This window comes from Vanessa tameamea, chromosome 30 (assembly GCF_037043105.1).
Source record: "Vanessa tameamea isolate UH-Manoa-2023 chromosome 30, ilVanTame1 primary haplotype, whole genome shotgun sequence".
Classification (NCBI taxonomy): domain Eukaryota; kingdom Metazoa; phylum Arthropoda; class Insecta; order Lepidoptera; family Nymphalidae; genus Vanessa; species Vanessa tameamea.
In genome coordinates, this window is record NC_087338.1 from 4545555 (window position 1) to 4573138 (window position 27584).

Consider the following 27584-nt stretch of genomic DNA (forward strand, 5'->3'; position numbering starts at 1 on the left):
CCCCAAAAAAGAGTTACTAACCCTGTGTAATCGGGTACTTGGAGTAACAAGTTTATTCTTGTTCCTAGTGTTAATAGAATGTACGTCACAATTTCTGGGAGAATCGTTTATGTTTTTGCTTACATACATAACATTATCAAAAACAAATTGAGAAGCGACAGTCATTATTTTAATTTCTTTAAATTTATCTTTTAACGAATCTTTTGGGCCCAGGTTATAAATTGCACGAATAGCCCTCTTCTGCAGTCTTTATTTTATCTTCAACTTAATCATAAATAAACTTTACATAACGCCCCGTTAACCCCAGCGGATATTAAAAAGACAAAAAATTATATTTGAGTATTTCCGGCGCAATTGTAATCACAGAGACGTTTATATCTTCAGAGGTGTAGAGCCTCTCAAAATCAGAGTTTCAAAACCCTTCGTATATATGACAGAGTAAAGGGTTGCCATCAAAATTTCAAGTACCTGGGTTTTATAGTTTAGGCTATGCATTGATCGTTACAAAACGCTATAATGCTAAACACTCTTCATACAAACAATCAAAATATACTTTATTCAAGTAGGCTTTTACAAGCGATTTTGAATCGTCATTTTACATACTATATTAAGTGGAGCTACCACCGATTCGAAATGCAGATTCTACCGAGAAGAACCAGCAATAAACTCAGTAGGTACTCATTTACAACATTTAAAATACAAAGTCATGTTAGTTAAATACAATTATATATTGAATATATCCTGCCTGGAAGTCAACAAGCATTACCTCAACGCTTTTTTATCATCTGTATTGTCTTGTGGTATTTACGATACGCTGTCGTAATATTTGGTAGCGGAAACCAGCTATTTATTTTACTATATATCAACCGAACTACTTATTGTCTAAGAGGTGTAGTCGTCAGTCGGGACATGTATGTTCTCCGGATATATAAGTACTAATTGTCAAGACGATCAGTTTAATTAGGCGTTAATTTACTTTAGCAACATTTAGTGAACAGTTTTTATTAATACACAATATTCAATAAATAAACTTTATAAAAAGAGGGTGGGGGCACCCACCAGTAACATTCACGGTAGCACACGAAAGCGATGCTTCGACACCTGCCGCAGAGACGGAGTTACTGCCAATGGTTATTTTGTAGGTATGCCAGTCGTCAAACGACTAAAGATTCTATCCAGCGAGAAAAAAAGTTCGCTAGTAATACTATGCTATAAAATCGCTTCGTATAGCACGCATCAATGGAACGATATCCTAAAAGAGGAAGGGAGACTACGAATACAAACCGAATATAATATAGCCGCACAAAGTTTAGCTTTGTGTTCCAACCAAGCGTGAACATTAGTTAACGTGAAATATCAATGTTTGTCTTACACGTAACTTTGTTTGTATTTGTTTGATAATAAACGACTTAATCTTTTTATAAAGTATGTAATGTTCCGTAATTTTAATATCTATTAGATTCAACGCACCGATACAATTTTTGTGAGAGAAATTTCCCGGGTGATGCATGGTTCCTCGACTAGTTAAATCATGGAGTCCCACGAATGCCTGTTTCGTATTATTTCGTAATTTGTGTTAAACACCAAGTGACGGATAATATAGTAATTTATATAGATAAAAGATATACATCGTATGAATACTTACAGTGACTGTGAGAGATACTTGGACAGCCCGAGCTGAGAGATCTTGGCGCCTTTGAAACCTTCATTAACGATATTGGTGACGGTCAAAAAATTCTTCGTCATCGTTGATTCTTGAGACACTAAGTTCAAAAATCACAAAAATTTAACACAGATAAAAAATAAAAAAAAGAATCACTAGAAACAAAGTGACACTTACTTTTCTAAATGAAAACACATTCGATTTTTGAATACGGCAACAATTAACGCGCGAACATGTTTTGTTTTTTTTTTTTATTTTTTTTTTTAATTCTCTCGTCGTTTTACTTTATCACAGTACGATCGTTGTTTATAAATACTTTAACGTTAAATAATGTTCTTTTTTTAAATCGGTAACAGTTCGTTTCCTTAACCTGAAAAGATATTACATAATTGTAAATATAATTTGAAATTATCACGAATAATATAATTCAAATTCAAGAGTGCTCGAAAATATTCGTTAAATAAACATTTAAATTGTCTCTGTTCTTAATTCAAATTCTTTTTTCATAAAAAAATAAATAAAGACGTCATTGACGTTATATTATTAAAAGGTGAAAAGAAACGTATGATTCCATCTGTCAAATACTGTTTCAGATTTAATAAAAATTGCAATAGAATCATGTAAAGTTTTATTAACATAAGAATTGATAACATTAAGTGCTTAAATATATACAAATATTAATTAAAAATAGTTACTGTATAAATCTTGACCGCGTGGAACGGTGGCAAGAATGCTAGCAGCATTTCCCCGTTGGATCGCAATTCCGATCCTCTGGGCTAAAAACGAACCAGCCCTCCTGTCACCAGTGGAGGCAATAAGGCGAGGTGTTATACTTTTGATGAAGCTTTTTGCGCCACTACTCCAAGGGCCAAGTGTTTCGACAGCAAATGGGACAAAAAAGTAATTTGACATAAGACACGAATATTTAGATCTTTTTTTGCTTCAGCCTTTTCCGCAGCGGCACCGGCTCTTAACATTGTCTCTGGGATATGAGACGAGGCTCTATAAGAGCAGGAACGTCGATGGTGGCACGAACCCTATTTATTGTATCATTAAGAGAACCGTGGCGGAAAAGCCTGCCTGAACTCCTTGGGCAAGAGAGACCACGTAAACCAAAAGAGTCCACCTCCTTTCCACACGGGCATCTGTGCTCAGAGCACAGCAGTGTTCCCAGTCGGAGACCAATTGATATGCGGAAACATTCATTATCTAAAAGTGTCCCAAGATTTTTAGCGGGTAACCACTACTCCAAGGGCCAAGTGTTTCGACAGCAAATGGGACAAAAAAAAACAAAGACACGAATATTATATAAATATCATGTAAATGGTAAAAAAGGGATCTATGGGACACCAGGTTAGAATAAAGATGCTATCGTTATATTAAATACCAGACGCAATGAAATAAATCAACAACTTTTGAGAAATATTAAATGTAAATTTTTTTTTTTTTTTATTAAATGTCACGTGTGAATTAAAACAATAACAAAAACTAAGTTATAATAAAACCGTATATCAGAAAGAGACAGAAAGAGGGCAAAGAGAGGTAAGGAGAGGGCTTTATCCTTACGTGACGATTTCTACCAGTGAACTGGCACTAAGCCTAATCTACTGTAAGCCGCATAAAAGAACTCCGTTCCAAAAATATCTATACTTTTATAAAAATATTTCTAGAATAACTAGTTGAAGTTTATAGTACACAAATCTTCACTCCAATTTTACCCCCTTGGGAGGTGAATTAAAAAACCAATGTCATTATTATTAAAGATGTATGCCTTTACAATATATATATACGTGGGCTACCCGATGGTAAGAGGTCACCATCGCCCATAGACAATGGCGCTGTAAGAAATATTAACCATAACCTAACATCGCCAATGCGCCACCAACCTTGGGAACTAAGATGTTACCTCCCTTGTACCTGTAGTTACATAAAGATAGTACATATGATTTTATTTATTTATTGGAAAAGTTACACCATCAATTTATCACTAAGCACTTAAAATTAATATCTGACTTGGGTAACATACAAAGTGATACGTCTTTAAAGGTGTTCTCTTCAATTTAGAATTTTCATAGCTTATATTCAGATTTATAGATGAGCTTGTTGAAATTGATCGCTATAAACAGACTCGATATCGTATTTTACATGAGCATAAAATGTTGTCTTCCGATGTAGATTTATGCCAGCGGTAGGGGTCTGCGGGGGGATTTGTCCAGGTCTCAGATAACATAGCTCTTTATCACAGAAACGGCAAAGCCTTGTAGTGTAGTATTGAATGATCCGAAACTGATTGTCGTACGGTTTACTGCGTTTTAGGAGTTGGTTGTCAGGTGTTAGATAAAAGGTGGGCCTTTGGGGTTCAAGCTTGCTTCATAGTTTCATCAAATTCGATTCAGTGACTTGACCGTGAATGGATACAGACAGATTTTACTTTCGCCTTATAATCTTAGTGTAGATAAAAGAAAATATGTTTGTGTGCATCTCGTGACGCCCGAGAGAATAGATAACTTAAAATACGGCTAGCGCTGTGAGTTAGAGTGAGAAAGGAGGAGCCTGCCTACCGCTGTCGTATGCGTATGAGAAAGGGAAGCAAGACTGACGCCGTAACGCGTTACGTAACGAAACGGTCTGTCTGTCAGTCACTCTTTCACAGCCAAACCACTGAACCGAATTTGATGAAATTTAACATGAAGTATGAGCCGAGATGGCCCAGTGGTTAGAACGCATGCATCTTAACCGATGATTGCGGGTTCAAACCCAGGCAAGCACCTCTGAATTTTCATATGCTTAATTTGTGTTTATATTCATCTCGTGCTCGGCGGTGACGGAACACTTCAAGGGGAAACCTACATGTGTCTAATTTCAACGAAATTCTGCCACATGTGTATCCACCAGCCCGCATTTTAGCTGCGTAGTGGATTATGCTCCAATAACCTTCTCCTCTAAGGGAGAGGAGGCTTTAGCCCAGCAGTGGGAAATTTACAGGCTGTTACTGTGTGTGTAATCTTGAACTCCAATTTATGACACATGCTACATTTTTGCGTCTTACGCTTAACGACCAACAACAAGAATACGAACTAAGCCCAGGACAACAACTAGTTTTTACTAAATGTGGTGCAAGATTACACGTAGTTTTCAACGTTATCTTTAAATATTTACTGTTTTCCCGCTAGTCGTTATATAGTTTATCGCTGTATAAAGTTCACCATCGCGTTAGAACCCTTTTAAGATAAAATTTATCGATATAACCACGGCTTAAGCTGACTTTTTAACTGTAAAGTTGCTCTACTAGAATCGAACTTATCAGACTCAGCAGACTCATCCTGGTTCTCAGTTGGTTAATTATCTTCGTTATTTTATATGAAATGTCGGTGAGCCAGTGTATTTACACACGGAATAATCGAAAATAAATATACGTCATGGTTGATAATGAGTTAATTATAGCCTAACCAATGATGATTCTGAGTTCAAACTCGGATAAGCACCAATAAATTCATGTGCATAATTGTATTTATTCATCTCGTGCTCGGCGGTGGAAGAAACATCGTGAGGAAACCTACATGTGGTAGATGGGAATCAGTCACGTGTATCTACCCACCCGCATTGGGCCAGCGTGGTGGAGTAAGGTCCAAAACTTTTCCTTAAAACGACTAGAGGCTTATACCAAGTTGTGGGTCAATAATATGTTGTTATAGTACGACACAATTTAAATGTAGCATGGAAATTAAAAAAAAGACCATTAATCGTCAATTTGGCGAATGTATTCAGTTACATTACAATTTATTACGTTTGCATAAAGATCATTTTCGCGTAATAAATAGATAAAGATTGATGATTTTGAAGACGCACTTAATTCGGATGTGACCGGTTTTACGAACTTTGCCGATGCTACATCTAAGTTGTGTCGTACTATACTAAGCTTTTTTTTTAAACTAGATCTGGACTAAGTTATATTTTGTTTCACGGTAGCATGCGAAAGCGATCCCGTGGCGCCCGTCGATGAGACGGAGAGGGTACCGTTGGTTTTTTAGTGGGTATTCCAGTGTACCGCCAACATCTTGGGCACCGGCGAGTCCCACATTCCCCCCCCCCACTTCCATGTGAGGGTAACGCGTAACGCGTTTTTCCAACGAGAAAAAAAAGGTTATATTTTGTTACACTTAATATAAAAACATATTTTTTGTTTAAAAACGAAACTAATAATTAAATTGTCTACTCGAAACGTGTTTTTGGGATAAATATAACATACGAAATTATTTTAAAAATATCATCCTCTCGTGACGCTAACGAAGCGTTCGTTTCATACTTTAATTGCACGCGTGGAATATATTACAAATCTGAGTGTATATAATTAAAAATGCAATTTCATTACGAACGCAAATTCTTGTTAAAGTAAAGCATTGAAATTTCTTCGTCTCTCTAGAAAGTAGCTTATACGACTGCTTTATTTGCATTAGATATGTAGTCTGATAAATAGGTAACTTGATGGTAAGTGGTCACCTCTATATAGGGACAATATATGAAATTTTAACAATCCCAAGCTTATTCAACGCGCAAACAACCTTGGTGACTAAGATTATATACCATGCATCTTCAATGTGCAAACAACCTTGGTGACTAAGATTATATGCATATTAGTTTCTGTTTCAAAACGAACGCAACTGGTTTAGGTTAGGTATTACTAATGGGCGGTAGAATATGTTACGAGAAGGTGGTACCTACGCAGATGGGGCTGAACATAACTCTACCACCAAGAGCTTCGAATAAACAGTACTATTAAAAAGATTTTGCTATTCTTCTAGAATCAGTTCACAGTAAAACTATTTAGGGTTTTTGTTCTTCGTTAAATAAATAAATTAAAAATATTGTTAATAACTTTTAACATTACATTACATTATCAGCCTGTAAATTTCCCACTGCTGGGCTAAGGCCTCCTCTCCCATTCAGGAGAAGGTATGGAGCATATTCCACCACGCAGCTCCAATGCAGGTTGGTGGATAATAACTTATCGTATGCTAATTTGATCCGTATATCCTTTAAACGTCATCATAAAAGTGGATGTCGCATAATACTTTCTGACATTTAAAGATCGTGTTCGGCGATGTTATTCCGTAAGAAATATTTGAGTATTTCGTGTAAAAAAATTTAAACTTCAATAATAGAATTACACTAATCGAGCGAAACGAATTGTTTCTTGAATATTGTAAAGAAATATTAGACACGATGTTCAGTTGCTGGCTGCGTTAAAAAAGGTAGTTGTATAAAAATGTAATAAATTATTTTTTTCTGCTGTGAAGTTTAATTTTAACTCTTCTCCGAGTTTGAAGTTGAGAAGTAGTCACTGTGCTTTAACTACTTTTAAAAGAGTTTCTTATGAATCATAAATAATTTTCAGTAAATTGGAAGATTTAAAAGTGCACGACTCATAACGTTCTTTAAATCGAAACAGAATTTTACAAACATCTAAATAAAAAATTAAACAACATTGAGTAAGAAAGCCATTCGCAATGAGTCGGGGGGACAAATCACGAACTTAATTATTCAAAAAAAAATAAAAAAATTCTCAAGTGACTGTCCAAGTTCACGCTTGATTGACGGTAAAGGTTTTTGGAGTATTTTGATGTTAATTTTTTAATTTTCTACGATATTGATATTATTATCGTTCTGTTTACAGGTAGGAGTATGGCTATACTGTTATTGATTCGTAACATCTTCCCTTTCCTACAATCTGTGTTACATTTTGTGAAAAGGGACGGAAGTATGAAACGATAAGCTGAAAGCGCGCGCTATTTGACCAATAAACGCGTTGTGCTTGACGTGACCGTCAGACGGTACCAATTTATTTTCCGAGAGGATATAATATAAATGTTGTTTGTTATCAACGTGAGATATTAGATATTACACGTAATATGCGACCACTGTAACGCTGAAGTGATAAGTTCTTATGATAGGGTAAACCGTTTCGTTACGTAACGCGTTACGGTGCCAGTCTGACTGGCTTCTCTTTTTTAAGGGCAAATCTTAAGGTTAATTTCTCCGACTTAACCCTAAGAATTAGATGCAACCAAAGATGAAATTTGAACAATTTATTCAAGTGTTTAATTTGAAATTGTAACGTAAATATTCTTGGAAGTTACATCAAAATATTAAAATACAAAAATTAGATATCTGTCTTTGGCTATTTTTTTTTTTTTTTAATTTATAGGTACCACATACAAATTTTCATTTGGTAGGTAATTTTGAAAATGGAATGCTCCTTACTTACAATAGAGACTGATTGTGTCTATTATAAATCTCGGTCCTTTAAAAATCACATATATTTTTATTAATTAATTTAAATACAAAGACACTTAAGACTTACAGAACCGAATCCGTAGCTTTCCATTTAATTCGATACTGTAATATGCTACAGTATTGAATTGAAAGCAAAACTAGCAATGAATTATTAAATTTTGATATATTTTTTTATCCTGTTTCAGAAGGTTTTTTCTCTCTCTGAAATATAATACTTATTTTTTTACATTAACAGCCTGTAAATTTCCCACTGCTTGGATAAGGCCTTCTCTCCCTTTGAGGAGAAGGTTTGCAGCTTATTCCACCACGCAGCTCCAATGCGTTGGTGGAATACATATTTGTCAGAATTTCATTGAAATTAGACACATGCAGGTTTCCTCACGATGTTTTCCTTCGCCGCCGAATACGAGATGAATTATAAACACAAATTAAGCACATGAAAATTCAGTGGTGCTTGTCTGGGTTTGAACCCGAAATCATCGGTTAAGATTCACGCGTCACGCCACTGGGCCATTTCGGCTCTAAATAATACACAACAATACTTAAACCGTCTCAACATCAGTACACGTGACATAAGTCGAACTTCGCATCACGAACTTTTCCATCAAACGCTACACATAGAGTATACTCGTATTTGACCTTGAAATACTGCTCTCAAAGTTTCAAAAGAACCTTTACCGAAATATTAATATATTCCGATAAATATTTTATATATAAATACTGCTTTGACTTTATGATAAAGTCAAAACTCTTTTCTGGTCAAATTGAGCCCCGGACACACTAGGGAACAATACCATCTCTCGTACAATATCCCCGAGACACATACTAAGAAATATTTTGTAGGTCACACTAGTCCGTGCTTATAGAAATGTCGCCCGAGGAGGTAAGTCAAAATCCTTATTCAATATAGCTTCACGGTTTATTGATTGTCCGAAATCTATTACCGGTTCGGAAATAAATACCCCAGAACTGAGAGAAGCACACGAAAATGCTCGTCGGGATTTTCGGAATTGTTGTGTGTAGTCAAATCTGAGCGACTAGCTTTTGTTTGTTCCTTGTATAAATAGTATGTTCGCCAAAATTTCTATTTATACTAATATTACAAATGGGAGAGTAACTCTCAGGCAAACCATTGAATCGAATTCGATGAATTTTGACATAAAGCAAGATTAAATCGCAAGGAAGGACTGAGTTACTCTTTTATACCTAAAACCCGATGATCGATCTTACAAATGCGAGGTAAATTGAGGCTACAACTAGGCAAATCGACTGTTAATATTTTAAAGCATAAAAAGTTCGAGCGCGCGCAACATCATAGTGAAGCAACAAAAGCGAATACATTTTCCCGCTAGTGTGTTATAATTATTTATTATTATATCAATCATTTGAGAATTATTATTATTGAGGTATTAAAAAGTAGCGTTTCGAACTATCGGAAATTCGAATTCGCTTTAGATTTCGTATTTCGTAAATTTAATTAATTGCAAATATTTTTCCGCGCTCTCTATCTGCTTTATTTTACTTTATAATTTATTGTACACCACACAGAGAAAATAAAAATAAATAAATACAACATAGGTCCGGCCTTAATAAAAGACGCGTACAATTTTGGCGAGCTTATCGCGACATAGCGATCTCTTCCAGGCAACCAACGGTGTGGGTTAGGATAGCTCATAGAGTATGAGGTGCTGTAATAATGAATAAAATAACATGAATCTATAACTAAAACGAATACATAAATGTAAATATATTATACACAAATTATACATAAATTAATAACTTATATTATCAATATATATTAAATACAGGTATATAATGTAAATAAACACTATATACAAAAAGAACGAATATACAATATATGTCCTCAAACATAACGAGAAATAGGACAAAAAATTAAGAAAAATACAAAAAAAAAAGTAAAAGAAATTATTGGCGTAAAGGAATTTGAGACAAAAAGTGATCTTTTATGAGTTTTTTTTTAAAAATAACTATGGATTTGGTCTCCCGAATATTGAAAGGAAGGTTGTTCCAGAGCTTAATAGCCTGAATTGTAAATGATTTTTTATAAAAAGACGACTTATGTTCGGGCGTTCTTAAAATTAATCTGTTCATAGAACAAAGGACTTCTCCGGGTTTCCCAATAATAAAATAATATCCTTTAAGTAAGGGGACTTCCCCTAAATAACAGGGTGAAACAACACACAGTACAGAATAGACAAGAAAAAGCTATTAAACTAAACTAGATTATATTAACATTTTGTCATTTTGTAACAAGTTATAAAACTCGTTATAAAATGACAATGAACATACGGATTAATTTTAGAATTACATCATATGTGCCTGCTTATTAAATTAGCATAAGCGCGTATGGGGGGCTAAGGGATTAGGCTTTTTTTTATTTATTTTAACAATATGAAAATTCCGGCGAAGTCTAATGGGTAACCAATTAAGACGAGTACGAAAATGTGAAACGTGGGCGTAAACCAAATATAATCTGAATAAAAATAACTAAATTAAACTGCTTTTTGTTCAATACACTGAGGCCACAGATTATATAGCCCTTTTCATAAAACATATATATATATATATATATATATGTATGTATATATAAGCAGTACATAACAACACAAAGATCGTATCGTGCATTGCCCCAAAGCAGAATGCCAACACACTGTTATAGGCAAAGACCGAACAGTTCAGTCCAATTTTTTCTCCGTTTGTAAACCTTTAATAAAAAAAAATTATAAAAAAAAAGGCTTTATATGTAATTTGATATATGTACATGCCTAATGTACAATTTCAATCATTATGCGATCACTAGTATAAATATATAAATCTATTTTTATTACTGAAACAGGAAGATTAGCATTTCGCCATCTCAGTGAATATAAATCTAATGTTTGAATTGAAAACGACACTAATTTCACTAAGTGACATGTTTTTACGATAAATATCACATACGAAAATCTTTTAAAAACATCATCCTCTAGTGACGCTAACGAGGCGTTTCCAGCACAATTTATTTGCACGTGTGGAATATATTAAAAAACGAATTTTCATAACGAACGCAAATTCTTGCTAACGTAAAACATTGTAACTGCTTCGTCTGACTAGAAGGTACGACAGCTTTTTTTATTTGAATTAGGTAGACAGACTGGCAATGGTCTATGTAAGTGGTCACCACCGCTCATAGACATTGCCACTTTATAAGCAATCGCATACAATTTCAATACGTAAACAACCTTGGGAACTAAGATGTTATGTCCCTTGTGTTTGTTACACTGGCTCACTCATTCTACAAACCAGAACACAACAATACTAGAAAGGGCTAGCACAAAACCCTACCACTATAAGCCTATATCTGTAATTCATATCATTATATTATATAAAGTTACAAATATATAACCAAGAACTGAGCTTTTTGCTTAATGGAATGTTAATAGAGTTACGGCGTCCGTGTAACCATAAACCATGATAGGTAATTAATTATATTATTTAAGGGTGAATATCCAATTAATATAACGCAGAATCAAGTCATATCAACCTTAGTTACTGGGTGTAAATCAAATCAAATGTATTTCGTTCAAATAAACTTCACAGTGAAGTGTTTTCACCACCGTTTCGGAAAGCAGCTTCTAGTGTCAAGTAACAGCAAGAAACTCGCGTAGTTGCTCTTTTAAAGCAAACAATTTTCCAATTATTTTATATATTATTATTGTTAAATTCCATATTTAAAGCGAATTCGAGTTTCTTGCCGTTTCTCGCTGGACTGCTTACCGTAGAGTGGTAGAGTTAAAATTTCTTATTCAAAACTGATTTATTGTAAAGTTTACATGAATAAAATACATTGATATCATTTAATTTGAAGTAAGAGCAACATCGAATTTTGTAATTGTAGAGTCGAGTTATTATTTTAAAATTATGTTTATTTAATTCATCAATCAAAATATACTTTATGGAATGATTATTTTGGCGAGTACTTTCGAATCGCCATCTTACATTAATAAATTGCTTTTATGAGCGTACTTGAATAAAGAATATTTTTATTTTGTCCTAGTGTGCTTAGGACGACTAAAAAATAGTGAAAAATTTTGAAATAAGTTCCTTGGTGTTGTACATTTTTGGTAAGCTAAGAAAACGGTTATGTTTTTAAAATAATCTGCAGGACAAGTTTTATAACGATTTTTTTTGTTTTTAAGGCATTTTTGTGAAAAAAATATTGAAATAATATCGTTTTCCGTCTCGCATTTTTAAATTTGGACCGATAATTATTGTTTTAATATTGGCAAATAACCAGTGTTTATTCGTTTTTATAAATCAGGAGAAAAAAATAGATTTTAATTGATACTTTTTTTTTAATAAATTTTTGAAGTTGCATTTTTGCATTATTTAAAAAAAAATCTGAAAAACGTGATAAACCAAAAATGGTTCACTTTTGCATCAAGCATATGGGCGTTAAAATTATCGAAAATAATCACCCCTATCACCTCCTAACGGGAATACGTCGAATTACCAATAACCCTGTATAGCCTTTTTTGTAGATTTTAGTAGTATAAACTTTGTTTATTTTTATATTTTATTTGTCAGGATTCTTTATTGTTGTTGTTTTTTTTAATATATATATTTATTATTCGAAACATAGATACTACCGAGAAGACCGGCAAGAATCTCAATAGTTACTCTTTTTCAACATTTAAAATAGAAAGTTATGTTAGTTAAATACAATTATACATATACATATGTATATATTATATCATTTATATAATCTTGTATTAAATAATATGCTTTGTTTATTAATGTATTTTTTTTTAAATGATTTGAATTTATAAATATATTTTATATTATAGAAACGGATACCCCAAGAAGGATTTATTGATTTTGCGGAGTACGAAACTCGGCGTTATAAGCTTATCCTTACGGCTCGTGTTCATACAATGATTATCACTGATTCTATAAAATCGGTCGATGTTACTGTGTATTACATAATATTGCTGTAAATATATTCTGACGCAACAATGAGTATTCCTACTTTGTTAAAAACATCCCGAAGGGTGAAGGCTTCAAGATTATAAATAGACCGGACAGCTCTCTTTTGTAAATATAAAAACAGACTCAATATCTGACGACACGTACCTACAGCTACTCGAACACTTAAAGCACTTTACGATCTTATTTGAATGAAATTTAATATTGATAAATTTATTTTATTTATTTATCATAATGCCAAAATATCAATAAACTATGTTAAATATTCTTGCTGTTACGGATGCTGAAGCTTCTGTACAGTATTATTACCCCATAACATAACATAACATAATCAGCCTGTAAATTTCCCACTGCTGGGCTAAGGCCTTCTCTCCCGTTGAGGAGAAGGTATGGAGCATATTCCACCACGCTGCTCCAATGCGGGTTGGTGGAATACACATGTGGCAGAATTTCGTTGAAATTAGACACATGCAGGTTTCCTCACGATGTTTTCCTTCACCGCCGAGCACGAGATGAATTATAAACACAAATTAAGCACATGAAAATTCAGTGGTGCCTGCCTGGGTTTGAACCCGAAATCATCGGGTAAGATGCACGCGTTCTAACCACTGGGCCATCTCGGCTCTCCCGAGATTATTACCCCACCGAAACGCAATATCTTGTATAGTTTTATCGCGGTAGCGGTATAAAGTACAATGAATACCCCATAAAAACAACGACGAACGAAATAGAACTCAAATATTTTTATTTTTTTATTGAGAAAAGTTTATGGAACAAAGTTCTATTACACGGCTTACAGTACTGGCAGACATCCTCATCTAAAGAAAAAGCGATATATGCTTCTCTGTCTTTTTTCCTCTGTCTATTTCTATTACATAGAGTTTTATTTAAAAATATGTTTTGTTAATATTTGAATCCACACATTTTTAATAACAATTTAATGCCTAGTCATTCATATATTTCCACACGCTTATTAATTTATTTAGTGAGCCGAGATGGCCCAATGATTAGACCGCTTGCATCTCAACCGATGATTGCGGGTTCAAACCCAGGCAAACATCGCTGAATTTTCATGTGCTTAATTAGTGTTTATAATTCTTCTCGTGCTCGGCGGTGAAGGAAAACACCGTGAGGAAACCTGCATATTGTGTCTAATTTCAACGAAATTCTGCCACATGTGTATCAACCTGCATTTGAGCAGCGTGGTGGAATATGCTCCAAAACTTCTCCTCAAAGGGAGGAAAGGCCCTGCAGCGGGAAATTGAAAAGTTTCTGTTATTTAATACATAATATATATTCAACTTCGTTCCAACCAGGTGTCCTACGACATCTCAAATTTTCTTTATACTAAGTTTAAGTCACATTGGTTGCTTAAAACAAAGCGCTATAATCATTTTTGTAACCTTGTCATACTATGTTCGTTAAACTATCTACGATTAACGTATGTACAGCCACAGCATCCTTGCCAATGGATACAGTCCTGTGCCGGATACATGATAGTGCACAGGTGAGTACCCTTTAACCCTTTACGGTCATAATCCAATAGCACCGGATGGGTGACCGGAAACAGCTTAGGCAGAGGGCCACCGGTTTAAAATGCTTTCCTTATAAGTCATTCGAAGAAAAAGGGTCCAAGTCCGTTGTAAGCCACAATGCACCTCGCAACAGAATTGTAAGCACCTACAACGCTTTATCTAATACAATATATCTTTACTTATAATAAAATAAAATGACATGTCCTGACTGACTGACTGCCTGACTGACTGACTGACTGACTAATTCATCATCGCCGAGCGTAAACTATTAAAGTTAGGGCCATGGAATTTGGTGAGTAGGATCGATTTTAGACAACTACTAAGAAAGGAATTTTGGAAATTCCACCCTAGGGGTAGGGTGAAATAAGGGTTGAAAGTCTGTATGGGAGTCCGTCATTTTTTAAGTTAGATACATGAACCTTTATTTTTGAGATACTGATAAAAAATTTGTAGATACGTATTTGAGCGTTTCTGGATATTCTACCCTAAAGGGTGAAATACACACCAACGTATAGGAAGAGGTCTTCAACTAAGGGAATATTTAAAGTTACTCTGTAAATATATTCAACATCCACACAAGCAAAGCCGCGGACAACAGCTAGTATATATAACATGTTAGATTATGTTATAGGTATACGGACGGACAAATGGGTCACTGGATGGTAAGTGGTCTTATTCTGGCTCACTCACCCTTCAAACCAGAACGCAGATATATTAAGTATTGCTTGGCGGCAGCAGATTCAGATGTATTTGCAGTCCGCAAAACATAACTTAAATTTAATAAAGAGATTTGTACACATATTTTTTTTCATTAATAAATATTACTCTTCCGCGAAACTTCGCATATGTTCAAAAGATTTTTTAAGGGTTGCGAAACCTATGCAAGTGCATCTGGCGTACATTTGGCTCCAAAATTATGAAACCTTATTTGAATGAATTTTTTAATGTCATTAGTTCAGTGAGAATCGGATATTTTCGGAAACAACTTTAAATTTGTCCACGTTTTAAATTTTTTCTCTCATATAAACGTAGTGCTGTAACTTTTTCCCGCTCTCCAAAATTCGTTCTTTGTTAAATCGTAACAATTTAGTGAACTTCAATCAGGAATCCTTTTTAATTTTGCACATCTACGGCTGGAGCTCTTCAAAATGAGACCATAACCAATGTTTTATGTGCAGCTATCGTCCCATCACTGGGCCAAAAATCGGCTTCCGCTCTTAATAATAATATATTTGATATTGATCTTGCTTAATTTATATATTTGTCCCAATATTAATGCGATTGGAGTGTCCTGGAATTGAAGCACTATTTAGGCTCGTGCAAAAATAGTTTTTTTTTATGATATCGCTAGGCGAGCAACTGACCTGATGGTAAGTGCCGCCGCCCATAGACAATGGCGTTGTAAGAAATATTAACCTTTCCTTACATCACCAATATGCCACCAACCTTGGGAACCAAGATGTTACTTCTTGTGCCTTTAGTTACACTGGCTCACTCACCCTTCAAACCGGAACACGACAATACTGAGTACTGCTGTTTTATGAATATTTGATGAGTGGGTGGTACCTACCCAGACGTGCTCGCCCAAAGCCCAACCACCAAGTAAAAAATTATGTCTTCAATATTGGTTTCGATGTTTGCTTTGTTAGCGACCTTCTGTGACATGAGAGTGCTATCACGGTTAAGTTGCAAATACCGGTATGTTTCTAAGGTATTTTATTGGCCCAACCCGGGGCATAAACCTAACATTATCCGAGCCTTAACAACTTAACAGTATCAAGTTAAACGCTATTCCCATTTTCTACTGTTTAATATTCTAAGTATCTATGCTAGAAGTTGGTAAATAGTCCAAGTTAGAAACTAGGATAGAACCTCTGGCTTTCTGACTTTAATGAATGGTTTAAAACATAGTACGCGGTTAATATTTACGTTATACAGGATAACGATAAAGAGTTGACATGGTTGAGTGATTAGAACGTGTGCATCTTAACCGATGATTTCGGGTTCAAACCCAGGCAGGCACCACTGAATTTACATGTGCTTAATTTGTTTATAATTCATCTCGTGCTCGGCGGTGAAGGAAAACATCGTGAGGAAACCTGCATGTGTCTAATTTCAACGAAATTCTGCCACATGTGTATTCCACCAACCCGCATTGGAGCAGCGTGGTGGAATATGCTCCATACCTTCTCCTCAACGGGAGAGGAGGCCTTAGCCCAGCAGTGGGAAATTTACAGGCTGATTATGTTTATGTTATGTTATTATTATACAAATAAGACCTGTACATTATAGTTTGCGTAGAATTTAATCCGAATCATGCCATTTCGATTTTCTTGAAATGAATAGTCAATAACAAAGATTATATAATAGTCAGTTTAAATAAAATAGTTTATCGTAGACTAATTTTGAAACTTAAATCGTCAATGAAAGGTTGCGCGATCTCCGAGAGATATGTGATTTTTTTTTTATAGATATAGAGCTTAAAAGTCCACGATAACGGCTGGTGTTACGATTAATTTACAAATCTATACTATAAATATATAAAAGTGAATCCCTATTTCTCTCGGTCACGACATTACGCGTGAATGACTTAAGATTTTCGCAAATTTTTTCTTTGTTCTGTTTGCTATTGCACGGAAAAGGTTCATATGAAAGCAAAATTAAAAAAGTCGTGCAGGGAATTAGAACATTTAACAAAACTTTACGACCATATAAATTTTGCTATATGACATGACTGACTGCTGTTTGACAGTTAGTGCGATTGTCAGAAACCGCGCTGCGAATATCGTTTATAGCTTTAAACATTATATTGATAAAATAATTAATATATCATTTCTAAGGACATCATTACCCGAAGAATTTAAAGAAATAGGTGTATTAACGGCTGCTTCTCAATATATTTATTATAATATAATGTTTATACAGAAGAATATACAAAAGTATTCCATAAAAGCTGATATACATACTATTAATACAAGAAATAAGAATAAACTTGTAACCCGTACTTTCCGTTTGCATACGGTACAGAGAACGTTTTTGGGCAATGGTATACGCATATATAATAAGATACCGGGAAATGTAACCAATTTACCATTTACGAAATTTAAAAAGTTTATTAAGACTAAATTAATAAATAAATCTTAATATTAATTAAAACAATATTTTTTAGAAAAAAAAACGCCTGGATTTAGGCTCGGGTTCCATCACAGGACAGTAATTATTGTAAAAAAGCAGCATTGTAAATCTGTTTATTTGAAAATAATAACTATGCGAGTTTCTTACCGTTTCTTTCGTGGTAATATTTAAATCTCGACAATTCAAAAACGCTTCATTGTGAAGTTTACTCGAATAAATTGATTTTAATTTGACTTAACGCACAGTTCATACTTTGCAAGCATTTGCAATGTTGATAAAATCGCTAAGCATTTCTGGCATCAATCTTGTTATCAATAAAATTTATAATTAATTTTATGGGCAAGGCCGCATCTGACAACTGAATATACAATTAACGTATTATATTTACTTTCAAGACAAAAATTACTGAAACCAAAAAAAAGTACCATTTTATTACAAAGGGCGCATCTGAGACCTCAATTTGTAGGAACAAATCCTGCTATTCGGTAAAATAGTGTCTTTCCTCTGATATTTCGGGTAAGCTTAATCCTCCCGCAGATCTATACGTATGAGTCTGTGTCTCTTTATAAATAAGTATTATGAGTTTTTTTTTATAATATTGATGAACTGCCGATGTTAAGCAGTCACGATCGCTTAGACACTGGTACTGAAAGACATATTAACCAATCCAACATAGCCAATGTTCCAACCTTGTGAGCTAAGTTATACCTAGTGACTGTGGTTACGCTTCGAACCGAAACAACAATACTAAGAATTACTGTGTGGTGAAATATATGATGAGTGGGTGGTACCTACCCAGATAGGCTTGCACAAAGCCCTACCACTAACTGGTAAATTCGACCATAATCATTATTGATAATTTGAGGGTGTCAATTATGAATTATTTTATAAAATTAATTTCTAAAGTATTTTGTTTTTTTTTTATAAATATATTATTAAAGATAGACAAAAAAATGCTTAACAAACTAAGAAGGAAAATGTATCATATATATATAGTGTATAAATACGTATATATTTCGTCAAATATAACATATTACGTTTTGACATTTGACGGTCGTATTCTGCGGTGAGTTTTGAGTTTCTTCTCACCGAATACTAGCAGTATTTTTTTTATCGTATAGATAGTCGAGTCTATGGGCCACCTGATGGTAAGTGGTCACCACCGCCCGTAGACAATGGCGCTACAAGAAATATTAACCTTTCCTTACATCACCAATGCGCCACCAACCTTGGGAATTAAGGTGTTATGTTTCTTGTGCCTGTAGTTACACTGACTCACCCTGCAAACCGGAACACAACAATGCTAAGTAGTATTGTTTGTCGGTTGAATATCTGACGAGTGGGTGGTACCTACCCAGACGGGCTTGCACAAGGCCCTACCAGCAAGTGAACCAATTTTGAACTCTTGTGTCTTATATAGTATATATAGATAGTTATATAATATTATTATTGGAGCGAAGTTTTAAACGAGGCTTACAAAAATGTACGTAAGGAAACAAATATTATTTTAATATATTTTTTTTTTTTTTTGTTTTAATTCATACGGGATTATTAATAACAATTTTATTAATTCTCAAACGCTGTTACTTTATTTCAGTGCGCCTGTTATTTGATACGGAAGTGTCAAAAAACATCTATTTTTTTTTTAAATTATTCTTGACACAAATTGTGTATGTACGATTTAAATATAAGATATTTATATATGTATATTATCTTGTTCGTCCGTCTTTTATTATCGCTAAGAAACTACAAAAACTTTAGCAAACTGCTGCACGAAGTTGCTTGCACGGCTTTGACTCTACATTTCCTTTGTCTTATATAGCGTTCAATATGTTATATATTTATGTTATAATATATATTCTCGTAAGTATTACCCTTGGTTTATTTAAAATTTTAATTATTATTCTGATTATTATTCTGAATTATTATTCAGAGGGTAAATAATTATTATTCTACGTCTGTTTAATTTTAACAGTTGAATTGAATTTAATAACAATCGTTCTGAATCGCGCTATCGTTTGGTTCAAACAATGCTATATAGGTCTTGAAGCATTAGTACATGTTATATATTATTATATATGGTTTTGTTATAATATATATAAATGTTAGTATTAAACCTTAGTTTATTTATTAACTTAATTATTCTTCTTCATCGGATCATTTTCGATTTAATTACAATAGTGTGGAATAAAACCCACATGGCCTAATTTTCATACATTTATCGTTTAGATAAGTAAAATAGAAGACAACTCTGAATCGCGCTATCGTTTGGTTCAAATAATTCTATATAGGTCTAGAAATAATATTCAAATCAGTAAGTCAACAGTCGGAACGTATGTTATATACATTCTATCAAAAACGACCGTCACGAAATTTATCATTAATGCTTTCTGTGAATGAAAACATTTACAACAATAACCATCAAATCAATTTCAATTTTTTTTTTTAATTTCAATCAAGATCAAAGGGTTAACTAGAGCTAACCATTTAAATATTTTCTCGTAGTAAAAGTTTGTATATTTTGATGAATATTATATTTGACATCTTCACAAGGGATAGTTGTATCGGTTTCATCTATAAATATTAATAGTAAAACAATACTGTGTCCTATTTTTTCACACGACAAATCAATGATCCTAGAAATAGAACCCATAGATTCAATTCATTTATTTATACTAATATTATAAATGTGAAAGTAACTCTGTCTCTCTGTCTGTCATTCGCTCTTTCACTGCCAAACCAATGAACCGAATTTGACGAAATTTATGAAGCAAACTTGAACTACAAGGAAGGACAGGCTACTTTTTTCGCCTAACACATGACAACCAACCCCTAAAATGCGAGCGATGCCGCGGGCGACAACTAGTAAAAAATACATGAATAAAAAAAGCATATTATTCAATACAAGACTATATAGATGATAAAAAAACATGGCGCCAATACTTGTTGCCTTCCACGCAGGACATATTATATACATATATAATTGTATCTATCATAACTTTGTATGTTAAATGTTGAAAAATATTGACTACTGTGTTTCATGCCGGTTATTCTCGGTAGAATCTACATTCCAAATCAGTACACTTATCATAGTTTGTAAAAATGACGATTCGAAAGTGCTTGTAAAAGCCGACTTGAATAAAGTATATTTTGATTTTACTAACAATATATTATATGTAAATACTTAACAAAAAATGTGTATTTGTTTCAATAAATTTCATTGTATCATAACCCGTATAAACGAATAATAGTAAGGTTTTTTTATACAATCCTCAATAAAAATTACATTCTGAACCTGCAGTGCGATTCTGTAAGAATTCACTTCGCATCCCACTCGTGAAATGTTGACAATCGACTTACAGTGATACGCCATTTTGATACGTGTGTCGTATAAATTTTATAATTACTATAGCTAAGGTAGCAAATCATATTCTAACAATTCACGCTCGAGTTTCCGTGTAAGTTTCGTATTTCTTCTCACAGTCTACCTCTACGGCAACTAAAGATCTACATTTAATAAATACTTTGGAATTATGATGCTCGTATTCTTATTCGGGTATTTTATTATTTTAATAACACTCGACTAGATTATTTTGAAATCAGGTTCAGAAGTAGATTATAATATGGACCTATGTGGACGAGGACAAAGAAAAATATTTATTTATCTTAAATTTATAATTGCATTTTAACTGAGCGAATCTTGTGTTGAATAAAGGTAATGTACTATAATAGTTTATAGAATATATACAGTCGAATTTATTGCACAAAACGCAATAAAATTATAAATTCGTTTATGACTAGTATAATGACTTTTCGTAAATAATAAACGCAATATAAATTACAATCAAAGTTTACATAAATTAACTTAAATAGAGACACGTAAAAACACGACAATATTACACCGTAGATTATTTTACGATATATTTTCAAGCACTCCGTATATCAAACGTCATGTATTATAATTATATAATTTAATTTTTAATTCGAAATTAAATTATACGTTTATAAATATTAATTTATTAATATAATAATATATCAACCAACCTGTTACGTAACACTGTTAACTTAAATAAATTGATAACAGTCGTAAAATATCACTAATTTTTTATCACTTATCACTATTGCTTTTTTTTATTGAAGGATGAATATCGCGAAATTAGAGAGAGATGGATAGATTAAGAAGGAGAGGCATATAGACGTGCGCTCCGAACGCTTTTAAGGACAATACTGGCTACGCCGCTACGGTTTTCGTATCGTATCTGCGCGTGTCTACGTAACGTAGCGTTCTGCTACGAGTAATAGTCTCATTGCATTAAAGTTTGTAAAGCGGATTCGAATTTGTGGACTATTTTAATGATTTAAATTTTATAAATGGTGTGTTTTTGTTTTTATTTATAGACCAACTCATTTCTTACGAATTAATTATATATGTATGCTACGTTAACGAATAATTAATTTTAATAGTGAAATTTAAGTGGTATTTTGTTGTGAGTTTATTATTAAATAAGACATACTTCTCAATATATTTAAGGTTATTTTATAAATATAGCTGCATATGATAATTATATATATATATTTGTTTGATTATTAAATAAGTTTATTCTCGATAAATAACCGAGTTTTTATACGTCTTAATTAATAATGAATACTTTGATTTGCGTGATAAACATTTATTAACTTACGATTACATCTTAAAGTTTTGTGCAAGCCTGTTTGGGTAGGTATTCGCATCATTATATTCTACCACCAAACAGTAATACTTTGGATTGTTGTGTTCCGGTTTAAAAGGTGGTGAGACAGTGTACAGACACAAGGGACATAACATCTTAGTTCCCAAGGTTCAGGCCAATTTAGCAGCCATAAAAAAAATTAAGTGCAGACTCAACCAACAGCTGCAATTACATTCTGATACACGGGAGTGGAAACACTGCACTCCGAGCTGCTATTGAAAATTTATCGCCAGAAAAACCCGATACTTTATAATGGCCTGACAAGGCGTATGGATCAAGGATCTTGAATATTTTCGACCTTGTACAATATATCTACGTCAAGTGATAGACGAAAAAGAGGACTAAGTGAATTGAAGGCTTTAACGGTTTTATATTTATTATAAATAATATTTTTCATAGTCAAACACCACCATCAGGTTGACCATTTGCCAGTCGTACCTTTGTATATTTGAAATTGAAAATATGTATATTCGGATAAATAGAATTCATCTTGTATTTATAGCTGTTCTATTTACTTAAATTGATGAACCTTTTTCGGAGTTAATCTCGCTAAAGTAAACGTTTGTATCGACGATGGATTTGTAAGATTAATTTATTTCTTTAGATTTCTGATGGAGTCGGGTCAAGTGTAATATGTCCATTGTCTATCTTGGATAAAGGTTGTGATTCTTATTTTAGATTCGGACGTAGGCTTTCATATCAAATTAAACTTTAAGTTACGTAACAGCCTGTGAGCACGAAGCACCTTCTTTTTTATTTAAAAAATTAAACCTTTATAAGTCTGTATTTTAATTTTTATAATTTGTTATTATTAAAAATTACTTTGCTTCCATTAAAATATAATTAAAGTTCTACGTTCAACGAGTAATACCATTATATGTATGTATGTATGTACTATCTTTCCTCATTCCGAGGCAGATATCACAGCTTATTAATACCCGTGAAGTATAATTCATATTGTAAATTGTTAGAACTTATTTGAATAAATAAATAAATAAATACATATTGAACAACATCACATTACATTACTCTGATCCCAATGTAAGTAGCTAAAGCACTTGTGTTATGGAAAATCAGAAGTAAGGACATTACCACAAACACCCTGATCCAAGACAAGATAGAAAATTAATGAACTTTTTTTCTACATCGACTCAGCCGGGAATCGAACTCGGAACCTCAGAGTAGCGTGCCCATGAAAACCGGTGTACACACTATTCGACCACGGAGGTATATTTAGATTTTTGAATAATCTCCTCTAATTAATTTAATAATCATTAATTAGAAACGAATAATTGTCTTAAACTTAGCCTTTGCTTAAGACATTATTGAAACCCATTCCAAGTTTAAGCTTTGATCTCGAAATTTTACATAATAATATTTGTTAATAAATCAGACATTTATGCAATAAAATGGAATTATTTTATAACAACGAACGCCTCGGACAATATAGGTCTTAGAAAAGGGTCAACTCTGAACAATTAACATTAAAATACGACCCTACATTACGAAATAAGCAATTCAAGATATTCATATTGATATTTTTGATAATTAAAGTCTGTAATAAAATTTAAAAAGGTTATAAAAATGCTTGAATTTAGTTTTAGTTAATTTAAACACTGTATATTAAGTTTATTTTGTCCATATCCCGCTTCCAATATGGCGAATCGTTTCTGTAGTTCTAGGTGGAAGCTTTCGCAACCAGTTCGACCTGGGAGAGAGTCGGTCTAAGAGTCGACTTCATCAACAGCGAACGTGCGATTTTAGTGTTAATATTCGGGTGCATCTTACTAGTCGGTGACCACTACCAGTGTTTACCCTGCTAATAACGGAGACATCCCTGAACATTTGGCGCTTCATCTTTTACGAGAAATAATGGCTTATTTTAAGCAACAAATCATTAATCTTCATCCAATTAAGTACCTTAAATACGTTGTGCATTTCATATAGATCAATAAAGCACTTTACAGCATGTAATTTAAATGAATATTTTCGAATATATTACAAATTTAAGATACAGGGACATAGCGGTTTGTATTGTCTAATGACTGATAAACTGTAAACGTTCTAAGATATTCCATAGTATATTTAGTACGAGCATTGCACCCGTGCGAAGCGGGGGCGGATCGCTAGTATTAGATAAAATGAAAAATCTAATCGATGCTGTAAAGCCAGTTGTTACATTACCCACGCAAGAGCTACTGACTATGTAGTCGAGTAACAGGAGTTAGTAGTTGACGTTTATATCTTCTACGAGTAACAATTTTTTTTAACAAAATCATTAATATTTTTCCGTACATACATAACATTACATATAAGATTTTAAATTAACATGGTTATTTTTATTACTAACAGTATTTAAAACGGGATATTTACCATGTTTTTTATTTTTATTTGGCGGAGCTCGATATTTCGACATTATCTACGAATGTCTTGTTCACGAGATCGAGCTCCACCAAATGAAAATAAAAAACATGGTAAATATCCCGTTTTAAATACTGTTAGTAATAACGTTACATGTCTCAATGTAGCTCCTAGGTTTTCGCGAATAGCCCTTATCTGCAGCACAAACATCGTAGGGCTAGAGACAGCGTTACCCAATATATTTTATTATGTTTAATAAAACAACGTATTTCTGTTAAAGTTGAACAGACTACTTCATTCAAAATATAAACCTACGTCATACATACTACATCAAATACAGGAAGTGTAACCGTAGACTAAATGATATATATTATATTAGGTTGCTTATTTGATGTTACCATTTAAAATATTCACGACCGTGGTCGAGTAGTGTGTACACCGGTTTTCGGTACGCCGCTCCGAGGACCCGGGTTCGATTCGATTCGAGTCGATGTAGAAAAAGTTCATTGGCTTTCTAAATTGTCTTGGGTCTGGGTGTTTGTGGTGCCGTCGTTACTTCTGATTTTCCATAACACAAGTGCTTTAGCTACTTACATTGGGATCAGAGTAATGTATGTGATGTTGTCCAATATTTATTTATTTATTCATATTTTCTAACTATGTTTAGATGAACTATAAAATATGTCTTACCCGTTCTTCTTAATATGATCTACATTCCCTTACAATTAATATAATCTTGTGCATTGCGGCTTAAAAAAGTTAGCGATTTTTGAATAAAGTTTTAGATTTATTCGATGAAAACAAACATACAAGCTTACAAATAAGTTAAACATCATAATGAAAGAAGATCAAATCAAAAACAAATTCTTTTACAAACTCAGTACGCTCAATTATGATTTTTTTTTTTTTATGGCAGTGTTTGGCGGACGAGCATATGGGCCTCCTGATGGTAAATGGTCACCACCGCCCATAGACAAAGGCTCTGTAAGAAATATTAACCATTCCTTACATCACCTATGCGCCACCAACCTTGGGAACTAAGATGTTATATCCCTTGTGCCTGTGATTACACTGGCTCACTCACCCTTCAAACCGAACCACAACAACAATGGATACTGCTGTTTAGTTGTAGAACATCTGATAACATTTATTTTCGAAGATTGAAATTTCGCAATTGATAAATGTTTAATATAAAGTATATGAATAAAAGATTTCAAAGTTTAAATATTTGAATAATGTGTATAATTATTATATAATTACGTATAGAAATTTTGGTCACAAAGACGTCTAAAATAGATTACACAACACGTCACAGGCAGCCTGGTTTCCAGGAAATTCCGAAGTTTGAGCTTGAATTCCAGCACCGAATACTAAAGCGGTAACCTCAGATTAACATACAACATACTTGTTATATTAAGATATATATATATAATACTAAGTTTTCCTCACAGAAAATGAAAACAAAGTTACAAAACTTATTAATTTCCTCACCACCCGTATTGGAGCAGCGTGGTGGAATTATCTCCAATCTTTATTTTCAAAGGGATCTTAGCCCAGCAGTGGGAAATTAACAGGCCTTTAATGTATGTAATGTAATGTAATGTTTGTGATATTGAAAATTTTAAACAATTACAAAGTTTGACAACAAAAAAAGCCTTATCTTGGCTCGCTGGTTGTTCTGAGGTTGGAGGTTTTGTCTTTTGCTGTTAATATGTAAACGTAATATTAACATTGATAAGCTATAGCTACAGCTCAATCACATACATTACTCTGAACCCAATGTAAGTAGCTAAAGCACTTGTGTTATGGAAAATCAGAAGTAACGACGGCACCACAAACACCCAGACCCAAGACAACATAGAAAACTAATGAACTTATTCTACATCGACTCGGCCGGGAATCGAACCCAGGACTTTGGAGTGAGGTACTCATGAAAACCGGTATATACACACTACTCGACCACGGAGGTCGTCATATAATTCTTGGTGAATTAATTTGCTGGAACCATATGGTTGGTTGGAATGCTAGATTGCTAAATTTTTTCCATGCATGGGAATGTTCCACGTCTCCTTTCAAGGAGAAAGCTTGGAGTTCATTCCACTACACTGCTCCAATAAGTGTTGGTGGACACAAATGTCTAACAATTTTTTCCTTTATCATAGAGCACGAGATGGACACACAGATTAAGCACGCGAAACTTTCGTAAATACCTGGGTCTTAACCTAATTGTTTTACGTGATCTCAAAATAAACCAGCTCAAGACATATCAACAAGACAAAGTACCTACTTCAAATATCAAATTAGACTCAAAGGCACTGAAACAGCACTCAATTAAAAAACAGAGATAGCTACTTAAAAAATCTTAACTTCAATAATGCCTTCGTTAAAAGCTAAAACGAATTGTAACGTATTAAGCTGACTGAAGATCTTTTCTAATGTAATGAAGAAACGCCTTCTGTTCGGATAAGAGATTAATTTATTCTTAAGTAATTACTCAAATAATTATACATTATTTAAACCCGAGGCCGATAATTTTTTTTTGGCTTTTTCTGTCAAAATTTTCTTTTGCCCACCGATTTTATAGTTGATAGTATTTCTTTACTTTTTTATGGTATCGGAAGGGGGGACTCATGACCAGCTAGTTTCCCATTCTTGGTTTTTTATTTTTTTTATGACATTGGTAGGCGGACGATAAATGGGCCATCTGATGGTAAGTGGTCACCACCGCTCATAGACAATGACGTTGTAAGAAATATTAACCATTCCTTACATCACCAATACGCCACCAACCTTGGGAACTAAGATGTTACGTCCCTTGTGCCTGTAGTTACACTGGCTCACTCACCCTACAAACCGGAACACAACAATACTGAATACTGC

The 27584-nt window shown here is 33.5% G+C and overlaps 1 protein-coding gene and 1 long non-coding RNA gene across 3 annotated transcripts in view; both read right to left on the reverse strand.

Moving 5' to 3' along the window:
- Positions 1–27584, reverse strand: part of LOC113391633 (synaptotagmin-7) — a 632900-nt gene that overhangs the window by 334086 nt on the left and 271230 nt on the right. The window lies entirely within an intron of this gene.
- Positions 1646–21854, reverse strand: LOC113391636 (uncharacterized). Its single transcript, XR_003368332.2, has 3 exons — positions 21658–21854; positions 1841–2033; positions 1646–1763 (listed from the first exon to the last, which is right to left on the reverse strand). It is a non-coding gene; the product is annotated as an uncharacterized LOC113391636 (long non-coding RNA).